This window comes from Triplophysa rosa, unplaced genomic scaffold (genome assembly GCF_024868665.1).
Source record: "Triplophysa rosa unplaced genomic scaffold, Trosa_1v2 scaffold378_ERROPOS86667+, whole genome shotgun sequence".
Lineage (NCBI taxonomy): Eukaryota > Metazoa > Chordata > Actinopteri > Cypriniformes > Nemacheilidae > Triplophysa > Triplophysa rosa.
In genome coordinates, this window is record NW_026634382.1 from 6,557 (window position 1) to 21,665 (window position 15,109).

Consider the following 15,109-nt stretch of genomic DNA (forward strand, 5'->3'; position numbering starts at 1 on the left):
TGACCATCCAGGAGGTCATGGAGGCAAAGAGGTCATCAACGGAGAACGCCTTTCTCATACATTTGAGTGTTTGACATTTTCACTCTCCTTGGCTGTCCGTGTGGTCTCCCGTTCTGAAGCACCTTTGGTTTTTATCAGTCCGCAGATAAAGACCCACAAGACGAATGAGTTGTACGGCCCAGCGCAAATTATTTTGATGGAGGAGGAGTACGAGTGGGCGTTACGGTTCCTGCGTCTGAAGGACCAACTTCCAGGCGGCCTAGGAGCTAAATTCTTTTTCTTTGTGTCAACGCCCAACCCTTGCAAGAACTTGAACAATTACTTTCAAGAGGCATGGAAGGCAATGGGCCTGCCAGGAAGTCAGACCTTCACAGACGTGAGAACGTACATCGCCAGTCACGTAAATTTTGAAATAATCCATGTCAAATGTGAAACGTACTTTTCTGAGGCTTTTTGTGTGACGTACGGAATTATTTTTCTCTTTTCCAGGCCAAGTTCACGCATGCTCCTGAGAACCGCCTGAAGTTTTGCAAATTTATGTGCCACGATGTCCGCACGGCGGACAAGTTTTACGTCACCAACCTCACTGCCAAGCAGGCAGTTGAACACAGAAGGCTGTTAGAGGCAGCACTGGAGGGTCCAGAGAGGTCGCCGGCATCGAAAGACATACCCTAACGCAGACGCCAGGTCGCCTCAAAGGATCACCCTCGAAAAAAGCGTAAACTGTTGGAGCCCGAACTCAGCTCTGGCAGCACCACTCCCGAGGATGACCAAGTGACTTACCAGGAGTCGGGTGTGTCTAGCGTAGAGGACAGCAAGGTAAATTGATATTCTCTTAACAAGACAGAATCTACGGTGCGTTACTGATTTGTATCACAGCGTCTAATTTGCTTCTGCCAATTTTCTTCGACAGGGTGAATCTGAGCCAACCAAACCCAGCCAAGACGTCGAGGCCGAGAGAAGAGGCGAGGAAGATGAGGCGTCGGAACACAGACAGTTGAAAAGGCAAAGGAGACCGATCGTCCTATTGACGCCCCTGAAGTCGGCTTTAAGAAAAAACATTTAATTCTCTCAGGTGTCCCCGCTGAAAGTGAAAAAGACTGTCGTCTCAACATCTCTGACACTTGTTGGAATGGGGCGACAAAGACTTCAAAGAAAATGCGCAAAGGACTTAATGGATAAATGGAGGAAGAGAAACAAGAAGTGAACTTTTGAACTTATGTTTTCTGACCAGTAATTAAATATATGTTTCACTGCTCGGCCATGCAAACTGACTTGCGTTGAGGTGTATGTTAGAGAGGTCCTCATGTGTCCCAGCGGCTTCGGGTCTAAAACGTTGACAAAATATGCCTTGGGCACAGGTCGTGTCCGATATGGCATCGGGTCTCTGGTAATTTATAATGAATGTGCTTTTACCAATCGCCCCGAAAGACACAAATTAATTACATTTTATGGTTAGGTAAACAACAAATATTTGTTACGCCAAACTTTACAAGACATAATTAGGTTAATATTCCGTGAGTGATTGACATTTTAGCATTTAATGAACAGACAGTAACTCAAGCAATTAGCGTGTAGTCATACTCGCATGTTCGTGTGTGGCACATTATTGGGAAACGCACTAGCATGCAACAAAAGTTTTTATCTTTACGCGTATAGATCCATAACGCTGTGAGGTATCTTGCTTGGCTGCAGGCTGCACAAGACGTTTCGGGTCTAGTCGGGTTCTAAAGAAAGTGCTGACTATTTTTATCTGGTCTATTTTATCTGGCCTGCTCAAGAAGTTCGCTTGGCTAAAATATCAGTTTTTCTGTCTCGTATTAACAACGAACGTTTCCACAATTCCACAACATCCAGCATTTCTGAGAGTCTCAAATTAAAACAAGATCATGCAGAAAAATAAAAAGAATGTTTATTGAGATTGCAGCTACTATGGAGGAATTTCATGATATGTCTTTATGTTTTTGATCTGTCTTTATGTTTTTGATCATTATTCACCATGTATTGCTCTTCGTTTTAAACACATTTGTATGAATTCAGAAAGCACCCTGCACAGCTGTGTTTTTGATGTCTGGCAGTGTTTATGAAATCTGGGACTTTTTCCGGCCCCAACCCTACAGTATGACCAAATCTGGGCATGTTCGCCCCGTTACTATGACTATAATCTACATTGAGCAAGGCCACAGTTTTACCACAGATAAAGAAAGAGAAGGAGGTGAAGAAGGGGAAACAGGTCATGATGACCATTACATAATTGTGGTGGGCGAGGATATATAAAAATATATTTAAAAAATTAGGTAATAGCCAGCCTACCACGAATAAATACGCACCTTGTTGCCTGGGATATATTGGTGGCAGAAAATCAACAATTGGTTAATAAAAATAAGAGATAACGGGAATCTACCTGATTGGTTTTAGAAAGGCCACCTTTCAGACATTTCACTATAACTGTAGACTGAAAACACTTGGTTTTTAGATGACTTGGAACATCTCACTTTGTTTGACTCGAGCAAATAAAGTTAACTCCTTGACACCCGGACCTTCTTTGTCTGAGAGATTTTTTGAACTACAAGACTGATATTTCCCACAACTACTTCATATAAACAGAAGCACATGGGAGAGTACGCGTCAATAAGCTCCTAGTTGAGATCTCAGTTATTTGACCGCTTCAAACACAATACATGTCCTGTAAATGCTGATGATGCATAGTATTTATGTGAACACGATGTGCTGAAGTAAAAAATAACTTAATTCCTTCAAGCCGAGCAGGAAACCAAAATATTTTGATGTTGATGATGCATAAGAAGAGATCTATGAGATCAAAATAAATTCACTTAATCGAGCAGATGAGTGGACTGGCTGCAAACATATAAAAAGTATCTGCATTTCTTGCTTTGGTCTTCGTCAGAAAGCGACTTGCACCACCTGCTGGTGAAGCGGTCAGGCAGCAGGTAGAGATCATGCATTGCGGAATCGGCGCTCTATTGCTTCTCCTGGGATTCCCGGATGTGAAACTTTCAGATTGGAAAGAGCAGATTGGAAAAGTGCGTTTTTGCAGCAGAACAGAGTTAGTTGGTGAAAAGCTCTCCTGACTGCTCAGAAAGAGCTTTTCACCAACGAGCTCTGTTCCCCTGCAAAACGCACTCTTTCGTTGTGCTCTAAGGCCGTTTAACACAAAGTGCTGTTTTCAGTGCTAAACTCATATTTCTGACTCTTCTGACTGCTCAGAAAGAGCTTTTCACCAACAAGCTCTGTTCCCCTGCAAAACGCACTTTTTCATTCTGCTCTCAGGCTGAAACTTGGGCGGTCCCGGTGGATCGCGTAGCCGAGACGGACCGTATCCCGTAGTCACCGTGACGGTTTGGGAAGCTCTTGTCAGGCTCCCAGGGACCGACAGGGAGGCTAGGGGTACGTTCTGCTTCATCGACCTCCCGGGGGTGGTTCGATGGCTGGCAGTCGGATCCCTCGCCGTGGGGGGGACCCCGGAGAGGAGATCGGCTCTGCAGTTTTACCTGCCTGGCGATGATGTCTGATGATTATCCTCGACATTGGGTCTTGCCGCAACGTCGAGTTGCTGAACACCATCATGTAGAGGGTGAGAGCGGCTGTGATAATACCCAGACGATGATGTGGCACAAAGCACCGTCGATTGAGAGTGCTTAGGCTGCTGATTATCCTCGACATTGGGTCTCGCCATGACGCAACGTCGAGTTGCCGAACACCGTCGTGTAGAGGGTGAGAGCGGCTGTGATAAACGCCCAGAGAGGGAGAAAACTTTTAGAATGGGCTGTTGGGACGGGGCAGGAACCGTCCCAGATCAACCACCAACAATGGAACGGCTGGGGTCGGGCCCGAAGGTATTCTCGATCTCCCTGGAGACTTCCCATGAGGGCCGCTTTGGCTTTCGTCGCGGCTGCTGAAGGGGTGGTGGTCTCCTCTTCGATGTCTCGAAGAGGACCAGGGCTGCTGGGAAGCAGAAGGTGCACGGGATCTCGGCGGCCATAGGGCGGTCGAGTCGCGGCTGGGGAGGACATACTTGAAATCCTCTGTCTGCTCCCTAACTGTCGAACTCGACAGTATCACCAAACAGCCCCCCTTGCGAGATGGGTGCATTGAGAAAGCGGACTTTCTCAGTATTACTCACCTGTGCAAGGTTCAGCCAGAGGTGTCTCTCCTGGACCACAAGTGTGGACATCGCCCGACACAGGGCCCGCGCGATCACCTTGGTCGCCCGAGAGCGAGGTCGGTGAAGCCGCGGAGTTCCTGCATAAGCGCTGGGTCGGTCTTACCCTCATGGAGCTCTCTCCGCGCATTGGCCTGCAGGAAGACCATAGCGTGGAGAGAGGGGACAGCTTGGCCCACAGCAGAGTAAGCTCTTGACACCTCAGATGCCGAAAAGCCTACGTGCTTTGGACGGGAGTCTAGGTCGAGCCCCTGGGGGACATCGACGTATCCTCTAGCTGCCCCACCATCAAGGGAAGAAAGGGTGATGGAACTAGTTGACGTGTATGCGCCGAAGGGGGCATTCCAGGTCATACTAGGTTCCTCATGCACTTCCGGGGGAACACGGGACTGGGGGCGAGTGCGGCTTGGGGCCGCTCTCAAGCCCGATGTACCATGTGTCCGTGTCCGATACGTGATTGAGGATTAAGACGGCGGACCGTCTCATGGGAACGGTCAGACGAGCAAGACGAGGTGCGAACGGTCCGCGAGCCAGTGGCTGAAGGATTAGCGCTCACAATAATCCTCATATCACCCTCGCTGCTCGCCGTAGCGGGCGGCAGGGCCGTAGTCCTGCCGTCACGGAACGGGAAGCAGACGAGGTGGTGGCTGAGTCCCGTGGGAACACAGCCACCCATGATGCAATGTCTGAATCGTCAACCGCCCGCAGTGCGGGCAGGACGTATCCACAACATCTGCCCCAGCGTACTGGAAGCAGACGTCGTGTCCGTCCCCCTCCTCGATGAGAGTGTTGCACCCACGAGAACAGCGGGACATGCCACGCTGGAGAAATTTGCTCTTTTAAAGAAAAAACTCGAACACTTCTGGAACCGCTGAGAGGAAGTCGCTGCAGGAAGGGACAGTCCGCTGCACCACGTCGTAGAGCCAGCAGTCTTGTAGCGAAGTCTGTTGATCATGAGCGAAGGCTCCGAAGAACAAAAGGTGAATGAATGAGGCACGCTGTCTCCCTTTTATACCCGGATATCTGGGGGCGGAGTCCGGCATGCAAATTTAATTCGCCAATTTTCATTGGCCTTTTCTAAGAAGTAGGAAGCGATTGGTTCTCAGGGACGAACCCCATCTGTCGGTTCGACACAACGTCGAGAGACCGACAGAAAGGGAACTCATATTTCTGACTCTCTCAGCGCTGAGAAAGAGCTTTTCACAAACTAAAGTGAGTTAACACATCATCCGTCTCCGTGTTTCTTCATGTTATATAAAAAGACTCAAGGTAAAACAATGCTACTAGAGCAAGGTTAAGGATTTTGCACAGCTCCGTGAGCTTTTTCTCGTTGAAGATTGTTACCCCGACAAAATTGTGGTGTATTTAAACGATCAAAAAGTAACCACTCTTGCGCAGGCTGCTGTATGTACTGACGAGTTCATTTTGACACATAAAAGCACCTTTGTTCCGAATGTTAGTCGCAAAAATGTTGTACCATCTAATTTAGACATCTGAGGAGTTCTAAAACCTCTGTTGTTAATGATCCAAATGAAAAACATGAATGCTTTTATTGCTATAAACTTGGTCATCTTATTGCTGCTTGCCCTGTGCTTGGAAAGAAGAATTCGCCTTCTAAAGGTCAGGTGCCTAAAAGTGTTGCTTTTGTTCGTGCTACCAGCCCAAAATTGTATTTATCTGATCAGAGACATTATTCTGTGTTTGACCTGTTTGTTAAAAGAAAAGGCGCCATTTTTTTCCCTGGTGAGGAAGACAAGCAGGTCCCAATTCGGGTTCTTCGTGATACTGGGGCTGCCCAATCGTTTATTCTTGGTAGTGTGTTAGCATTTTCGAATTATTCGTATTCTGGATCACATGTGTTAGTTAAGGGAATAGAGTTGGGTATAGTTAAGGTTCCTTTGCATAACATAAATATCCAATCCGAACTTGTTAGTGGCTGTGCTAAAGTCACTTTTCGTCATCAATTGCCCATTAAAGGTGTTGATTTTATCCTTGGAAATTATCTGGCTGGAAGCAAAGTGGACGATCCAATTTCTAAAAGGAATGTATTTCCTGATTTGGTTTCTGTTTCTCCCCCTGTATTTCCCGCTTGTGCGATTACACGGGCACAGGCACGTAAATTTAATAAAGTTGTTGATTTATCGGACAGTTTTTTATTCTCCACAGTTAACGCTGATGCTGCAGTTGGTTGTCCTAAAATTCCCTGTACGAGAAACCCCACAGGAACCCCACCGATCTAGTGTTTGGCCATACCGTGCGTGGCCCTTTGAAGTTGTTAAAAGAGAAGTGGATGTCTGAGGAATCCCCGCCTATTAATGTGTTAGGGCATGTAAGCACATTCCGTGAACATTTGCATCGACTTTGTGATTTAGCTCGTGTTTCGCTTTCGTCTGCTTAGGCGAAAATGAAGACTCATTTCGACTTAAAGGCTGCACCTCATTCTTTTGAAGCTGGTGATGAAGTTTTGTCTCTTCTTCCCGTTGTGGGGTCATCGCTGCAGGCAAAATTTTCGAGTCCCTATGTAGTTGACGCCAAGCTCAGTGACACTGATTATGTGATCTGCACACCTGAGAGAAAACAAGAAACTTGTGTATGTCACATAAACAAGTTAAAGCCGTACTTCTCTGGTACCGAGTTAAAAACCTCTGTTGCCCCTGTATTTCATGTTGCAGTTTTGCATTTGTATTGTCCCAGTGAAGACAATCTGAGTGTACGAAGTGTTCCTGTTTCTGGCGTTCGCTTGCAAAGACCTTGAAAGAGTTGGAAGTTTATCTTTCTTATTTGCCTTCTAGTCATAGAGAGGATCTCTTTGAATTAATACATAGCCATGCCGAATTATTTTCTGATATTCCTTCACGCACAACCTTGGTATGTCATGATATTGACGTTGCAGATCACCCACCTAAACATGCTTATTGTACCAACCCAAATAAACGGGAGATTATGCAAGCTGAAGTTAAAAATCTTATTGACAACGGGCTGGCTGTTCCGAGTTCAAGTGGTTGGAGCTCTCCCTGTCTTCTTGTTCCTAAACCATTCTTCAGTTCATTCAGTTCAGTTCATTTTTGCAGCGACTACCGAAAGGTTAATGCTGTGACAAAAGCTGATTCGTTTCCCCTTCTTCGTGTGGAGGATTGTGTGGATAAGGTTGGTTCGTCTGTTTTAGTTACTAAACTTGACTTACAAAAGGGATATTGGCAAGTGCCCTTGACATCTTATGCTGCCGAAATTTCTGCATTTGTCACCCCTGATAATCTTCTTGAATATATCGTCATGCCATTTGGTTTACGAAATGCTCCCGCTACATTCCAACGCTTAATGAACACCTTTCTAGCAGGTATTCCAAATTGCGAGGCTTACCTCAATGATATTGTGGTGTTTTCTGACTCAGTGTATTGTTTAGTTTATCTGTTTTAATCAGCTTTATGCTATCTTTAACTCTGTGTGCTTCTTCTTTTTTAAATGATAATCGTCTCACTCTTTTAAACTTGGAAGAAGCCTCAATTATGCTGTTAAATCGAGCGATTTTTGGCGCATCCTACTCCACACCCCCGCCACTAAAATCGATTCCTGCCTACCTGCGCCGCTGGCCGTACCCTCTTCCGGCGAGAAAGCGCAGGAGACGTTGGGGAAGGGGAGGTGGCCTAGCTGTTAAGCTAAAGAGCTTTCTACAATCTCATCAGGACCTTCATTTCTATCTGCCTCTCTTGGGGAAGGTTTGGACGAGGATTGCCGTGTCCGCCGGCGCTCGCTGGAACCAGCGCACGGATGGATAATGCCTGTTTTTCCTATGTCACTGGCACCGCTACCTGGTGTTCGCTCCCCTCGGCTATGGTGTGGGGGATTACGAAAGGACCACCTTCACTCTCTTCCTCGGGCAAAACAGCCTGCAGCCTGAACACCTGCTGCGACTTAGGATGGCCTTGATCAATGCCAGATCGGTAGTAAATAAGACATTTATTCTAAATGATTTTTTCTCTGCTCATAAACTGGACTTCCTCTTTTTGACAGAAACCTGGCTCACTTCTGGGGACTTAAGCTCCTTTTCTGAGATGCTACCATTAAACTGTTTATTTTTAAACTCTCCCCGCACAACGGGGCGAGGGGGAGGCTTCGCCTCTATTTACAAAGGCGTCTTCATTTGTCGACCTGTCGCATCTAACTACTACAGTAGCTTTGAGCTGCAGACGTTCAAAATAAAACTGAACAAACCTCTGTTGGTTGCTTTAATATACCGTCCTCCGAAGTATAACAAGGATATATGAAATATGAATAATTGTACATTTTAGGGGATTTTAACATCCATGTCTGTTGTGCTGCTGATTCTTTAATTTGGAATTCTTATACCTCTTAAATGCTTTTGATCTTGTTTCGCAAGTCAATATTCCCCACTCATCAGTATGACCACACACTCGATTTAGTTTTAACACATGGTTTCTCCCTTTGTCTGGATGTATGTGAAAATGTTTTTTTCTGGCCATAAGACTGTTTTGTTTTCTTTTTATCTCAGTTTAATGTTTCTAGCTCAGTTTCTACTGTTCGTCGGGCTTAGCCTATCACTCCAACTACCAGAGAGGACTTTATTTCCACATTCAGCGAAGTGTGTCCACACTTGGACGAATGGAATTGCATTTTGAGAGTCGAGTAGCTACTTACCAGGTTCAATTCCACTTGTGTCTATGTGATGGACTTGGTGGCACCTTTTAAAACCATTTGTCACAAGTCAAGACTGGAGCCATAGTTAAATGACTCTACACGCGCTCTTAGGCAGATCTGTAGATGAGCCGAGCGAAAGTGGAAAAAGGACAGACTTCAGGTCTCACAGCAAATGTTAAGAGACTCACTATCTCAATATCAGAAGGCTGTTGTCATGGCTCTGCCTCACTTAGTCATGTTTTTCTTGGTCCTGTGGCAGAGCCATGACAAAGTTTTTGGTTATGTGTGGAGAGAAACATATTATTGTCGTTTTGACAATAATATGCGTTCTCTCCAGTGTCTCGTCATTGGCCCCGCCCCTCTCGTTTCCTGTATTGTTTCCCGGCCGTGTTTGATTACCCTCACCTGCCCTGTGTCGTTATCCTTTGTTTTTCTTCCCTATTTAATGCCCTCATGTTTCTTTGTCTTGTGCTCGTGGATTGTATGTGCTTGTTCCTGTCCGTATCAGTGTTCAATATATCCTCCAAGTCAAAGTCGAGTTTTGTAAGTCTGTTATTTTGCGTTTGCCTAGTATTGTTCAGTTTACCCAGACTTAGTTATTCTATGTCCTGTCTACTGCATGTGATCTTGTTTTCTTGGTTTTTCCCCATCGTGGGTGTTTTGTTTTATACTTTTGTTTTTTGTTACAATAAATATATTCTTTGTTAACCCCTTACGTCCTGGTCGCCTGCAATTGGGTTCTCAGCCACGCAAGTCATGACAGCTGTAAAGTCAGCAAAATCGAGCTATTACACTGCTATTATAAACAAGAACTGTCAAAATCCAAAAATTATATTTAATATTATAAATTCCACTCTTAATCCTTCCTCTGGTTCTCTGATAGAAAGATCTTCTCAACTTTGTGAAGACTTTCTTTCAGTTTTTACAAATAAGATAAATGATCTCAGAAGGGGTATAAATCCTGTACAACCTGATCCCTCAATTCACCCCAGATGTACTACTGTTTTAAATAATTTTACATTTTATTTCTAAAAAATTTTTTGTAGAGTTAATGGATCAGCTCAAACCTTCTGGCTCCGAAATTTATGTAATTCCCCCGAAGTTTCTTAAACAAGTACTGGATGTGGTAGCTACCTATCTTTTGAGTGTAATAAATTGTAGTTTAGAAACTGGAATTACGCCGGACTTGCTAAAACATGCTACTGTTTGTACTTTGCTCAAAAAACCTGGTCAAGACTCCACTATTTTAACAAATTTTAGTTCCCTTTCTGTCGGTCTCTCGACGTTGTGTCGAACCGACAGATGGGGTTCATCCCTGAGAACCAATCGCTTCTGACTACTTAGAAAAGGCCAATGAAAATTGGCGAATGAAATTTGCATGCCGGACTCCGCCCCCGGAAATCCGGGTATAAAAGGGAGACGGCGTGCTTCATTCATTCACCTTTTGTTCTTTGGAGCCTTCGCTTATGAAGATCAACTCTCGCTACTACTTAGCAACTCCAGATTGCAGGTTCTACGACGTGGTGCAGCGGACGGTCCCTTCCTGCGGCGACTTCCCCTGGGCGTCTCGACGGTTTTAGAGGTGTTCGAGCTAGCAGACGGTGCCACACCGTCTGCATTCTAAAAGAGCAAATTTCTCCAGCGTGGCATGTCCGGCTGTTCTCGTGGGTGCAACACACTCATCGAGGAGGGGGACGGACACGAGGTCTGCTTCCAGTACGCTGGGGTAGTCCTTGTGGATACGTCCTGCCCGCACTGCGGGTGGTTGACGATTCAGACGTTGCGTCACGGGTGGCTGTGTTCCCACGGGGCTCAGCCACCACCTCGTCTGCTTCCCGTTCCGTGATGGCAGGACTATGGCCCTGCCGCCCACTACGGCGAGCAGCGAGGGTGATATGAGGATTACTATGAGCGATAATCCGTCAGCCACTGGCTCGCGGACCGTTCGCACCTCGTCTTGCTCGTCTGACCGTTCCCCATGAGATGGTCCCACCATATCGGACACGGTACGTGATGATGAGATGTCTGTTGCAGCATCGGAGGGTGACTCACTGGCATCAGACTCCGTCGATTCCTTGAAGCTCCCTCCCTCGGGGGATCGAGATCAAGAAGAAGCGGACGTCGAAATGTCAGCCATGCTTTCCCGGGCCGCCGGCGTTGGGTTGCAGTGCCCGCACTGCATCTCCCAATGCTCGCGGCTGGATACATGGTACCTCGGGTTTGAGAGCGGGTCCATGCCGTACTCGCCCCAGTACCGTGTTTCCCCGGAAGTGCATGAGGAACTTAGTACGACCTGGAACGCCCCCTTCGGCGCATGCATGTCAACTAGTTCCATCACCCTTTCTTCCCTCGATGGTGGGGCAGCTAGAGGATACGTCGAGTCCCCCTGGGGCTCGAGCTAGACTCCCGTCCAAAGCACATAGGCTTTTTGGCATCCAGGATGTCGAGAGCTTACTCTGCTGCGGGCCAAGCTGTCCCCTCTCTCCACGCTATGGCCACCCTGCAGGCCAAGGTGTTCAGAGAGCTCTACGAGGGTAAGACCGACCGAGCGCTTATGCAGGAACTCCGCGCCATCACCGACCTTGCTCTACGGGCAACCAACGTGACCGCGTGGGCCCTGGGTCGGGCGATGTCCACACATGTGGTCCAGGAGAGACACCTCTGGCCAAACCTTGCACAGATGGGTTGGAAGAAAGTCCGCTTTCTCGACGCACCCATCTCGCAAGGGGGGCTGTTTGGTGATACTGCCGAGCCACAGTTCTCGACAGTAAAAGGAGCAGACAGAGGATATCAAGCATATCCTCCCCGCCGCGACTCGGCCGCCTCCTGGCCGTCGAGATCCTGTGCACCCTCTGCTTCCCAGCAGCCCTGGTCCTCTTCAACACTCCGGTTCCGGTGCCCCCACTCGGCGGCCCCCCGGGAGACATCGAAGAGGAGACCACCACTCCATCAGCAGCCGCGGCGGAAGCCGTAGCGGCCCTCATGGGAAGACCCGAGGGAGATCGAGATCACCTTTTGGGCCCGACCCCAGCCATCCCATTGCTGGTTGGTCGATCCGGGACGGTTCCTGCCCCGTCCCAACTACCCACTTATAAAGGTTTTTCTCTCTCTCTCTGGGTGTTTATCACAGCCGCTCTCACCCTCTACACGATGGTGTTCGGCAACTCGACGTTGCGTCTTGGCGAGGCGCAGCATCGAATGTACATTGCAGCACTCAGCACTCTCAAATCGACGGTGTGTGGAGCTGCATCGCCAGGCAGCCGAACCAGCAGAATTCAGTCTTCTCCCCGGGGGGTCGATGAAGCAGATCGTACCCTTAGTCCCCCTGTCGCGGTCCCTGGGAGCTAGGCTCGAGCTTCCCACACCGTCACGGTGGCTGAGGAGAACGATCCGTCTCGGCTACGCGATCCAGTTCGACAGAAACCCGCCCAAGTTTCGGGGCATCCTAGCCACCTCGGTCAGAGGCCGGGATGCTCCCGTACTACGGGGCGAGGTCGACACCCTTCTGGCGAAGGGTGCGATCGAGTCCGTCCCCTTAGCCGAGATGTCCAAGGGGTTTTACAGCCCTTACTTCATTGTCCCCAAAAAAGGCGGGGGGGTGCGCCCCATCCTAGATCTGCGTAGCCTGAACAGACACCTGCACAAGCTGCCATTCAGGATGCTCACACAGAAGCGCATCCTGGCATCTGTCAGATGTCAGGATTGGTGCATGGCAATCGACCTAAAGGACGCTTACTATCATGTCTCGGTTCTCCCTCGTCATCGCCCGTTCCTACGGTTCGCTTTCGAGGGTCGGGCATATCAGTACAGAGTCCTCCCCTTCGGTCTGTCTCTGTCTCCACGAGTCTTTACGAAGATCGTGGATGCCGCCCTCTCTCCCCTCAGGGAGAGAGGTGTGCGGGTACTCAACTATCTCGACGACTGGCTTATCTTGGCACACTCGCGAGATCTGTTGTGTGCACACATGGACCTGGTGCTCTGGCACCTAGATCGATTGGGGCTACAGCTCAACCGAGAGAAGAGCAAGCTCTCCCCTGTGCAGAGCATCCTCTATCTTGGTATGGAACTCAACTCTGTCACCATGACAGCGCGACTGTCCGCAGCACGCACCCAGTCGGTGTTGAACTGCCTGGATCATTTCACTCAGTCAGCGGTTCCCCTGAAACTATTTCAGAGGCTCCTGGGACACATGGCATCCTCGGCGGCGATGATACCCCTCGGGTTGATGCACATGAGACCGCTCCAACACTGGCTTCAGAGTCGAGTTCCCTGGAGAGCGTGGCACACCGGCAGCAGGTGGATGGTGATTACGCCTCTCTGCCGACGCACCCTAACCCCTTGGTCTTCCATGACCTTCCTTCGGGCAGGGGTACCCCTAGGGCAGGTTACGAGGCATGTTGTGGTGACAACGGATGCCTCCCTGCAGGGTTGGGGTGCAGTGTGCAACAGGAACGCAGTGTCGGGGCCTGCGCCTGATATGCCTGCACTGGCATATCAATTGCCTAGAGTTGTGGACCGTGCTACTCGCACTGAAGAGGCTACAACCTCTCGTGCAGGGCAAGCACGTGCTGGTCCGGACGGACAGCACTACTGCAGTAGCGTATATCAATCGTCAGGGTGGCGTGCGCTCTCTGCAGTTAACACGACTTGCCCGACGCCTCCTCCGGTGGAGTCAGCAGGTGACCCGCTCCCTGCGTGCCACGTATATCCCAGGCGACCTGAACCAGACAGCCGATGCGCTCTCTCGTCAGTCTACGCATCGCGGAGAGTGGCGACTCCACCCACGCGCAGTCCAGCTCATTTGGGTGCAGTTCGGGCAGACCCAGGTAAACCTGTTCGCCTCCCTCGAAACCACCCATTGCCCGCTTTGGTACTCTCTGACCGAGGGACCCCTCGGCACGGATGCCCTAGCGCACAGCTGGCCGCGGGACAAGCGGAAGTACGCCTTCCCCCCAGTGAGCCTCATTGCACAGACCCTGTGCAAGCTCAGGGAAGAGGAGCAGCAAGTGTTACTCGTTGCGCCACACTGGCCCAACAGGACTTGGTTCTCGGAGCTAATGCTCTTGACGACAGCTCCCCCTGGCTGATTCCCCTGAACAGGTTCTGTCAACCTTGCACTGGTTACCTATAAAGCATCGCGTTAACTTTAAAATCTTGCTTATTACCTATAAAGCCCTACATGGTTTAGCTCCTCAATACTTGAATGAACTCTGTAACAAAGCTCAATAAAACGGAAGGAAGGAGGCGGGAACCGGCGAACATTTAACAATAAACTTTAATCAAAAATAAACAAACAATAATACGGACGACTGCCGGCCACACAAACATAAACACAAAACTTAACATTTCCGGGCCCGGTCCTCTCTCCCCGTATTCCCTTGCCGCTCGGCCTTTTATGCTTCCGCTCCTCCGTGAGAGACACGACGCCTGAATGACGCCCAGCTGACACTCATTATCAATCGTGTCCCGGCCTCGCTTCCTCCTCCCACGGCTCTCGTCACGCCTCCCTCATCACATACCCCCATCGCCCATCACAGGCCGGGGGGTACCCACGAGACTGTGCTTACTCCCCCCAGGGCCAGTCTCAACGGCCCCAGCGCCTGGGGGTATGGACAGACGAGACGAGAGAACGGAGACGGAAGCACCAGGAACGACAGGGGCGAGAAAGGGGAGAGAGGGAAAAAAAACAGTCCGGTTCCCCGACACGCTGTCGTTCGAGAGGCTCTTCCTCGCGGTGCCATGCGGTGGTACTGGACGCTCGGTGGACAGCTCGCGCCTCCTCTGCCCCCTGGCGGCCAGCGAGGCCCTAGTGTCCTGGCGGCCGGCGGTGGCTCCTCCAACTGCGGGCAGACGGTAGCAGGTCCCACACTTCCTGCTCCTCCCCTTTCTGGCAGACGGCAGCAGGCTCCGGCCCACGGCAAGCGGGGCTAACCTCTCCGCTCCCTTTTGGATGGCAGCCACCCCACCTCGACCCAGGCACACGGCAGCGAGCTCTTCGTCCCATCTGGGCACATGCTCCAGCACCGCAGCCGTTGGCGGACATCTCTCGTCCGCGCTGCCCGACTCCTGTCTGTCTGTCTATGTGTGTTAGTACATCTGCATATTGTGTGTGTAGAGTGTTTTGTATGTGGGTATGTCAGTCTTCTGTGTTTTCAACTTTTTCTTGTTTTTGCAGGTACAACTTTAACTGTTTTGCTGAGTACTGAGTCAATGAAAATTGTAAAAAGCACTATATAAATAAAGTTGAGTTGAGTTCCAATTGCTTCCACT

General features: G+C 49.3%; 1 long non-coding RNA gene across 1 annotated transcript; it reads left to right on the top strand.

The window, feature by feature from the left end:
* Positions 1-242: 242 nt before the first annotated feature.
* On the top strand, positions 243-1,202 carry LOC130550638 (uncharacterized). The gene is made up of 3 exons (XR_008962461.1): positions 243-400; positions 490-819; positions 914-1,202. It is a non-coding gene; the product is annotated as an uncharacterized LOC130550638 (long non-coding RNA).
* Positions 1,203-15,109: the final 13,907 nt, after the last annotated feature.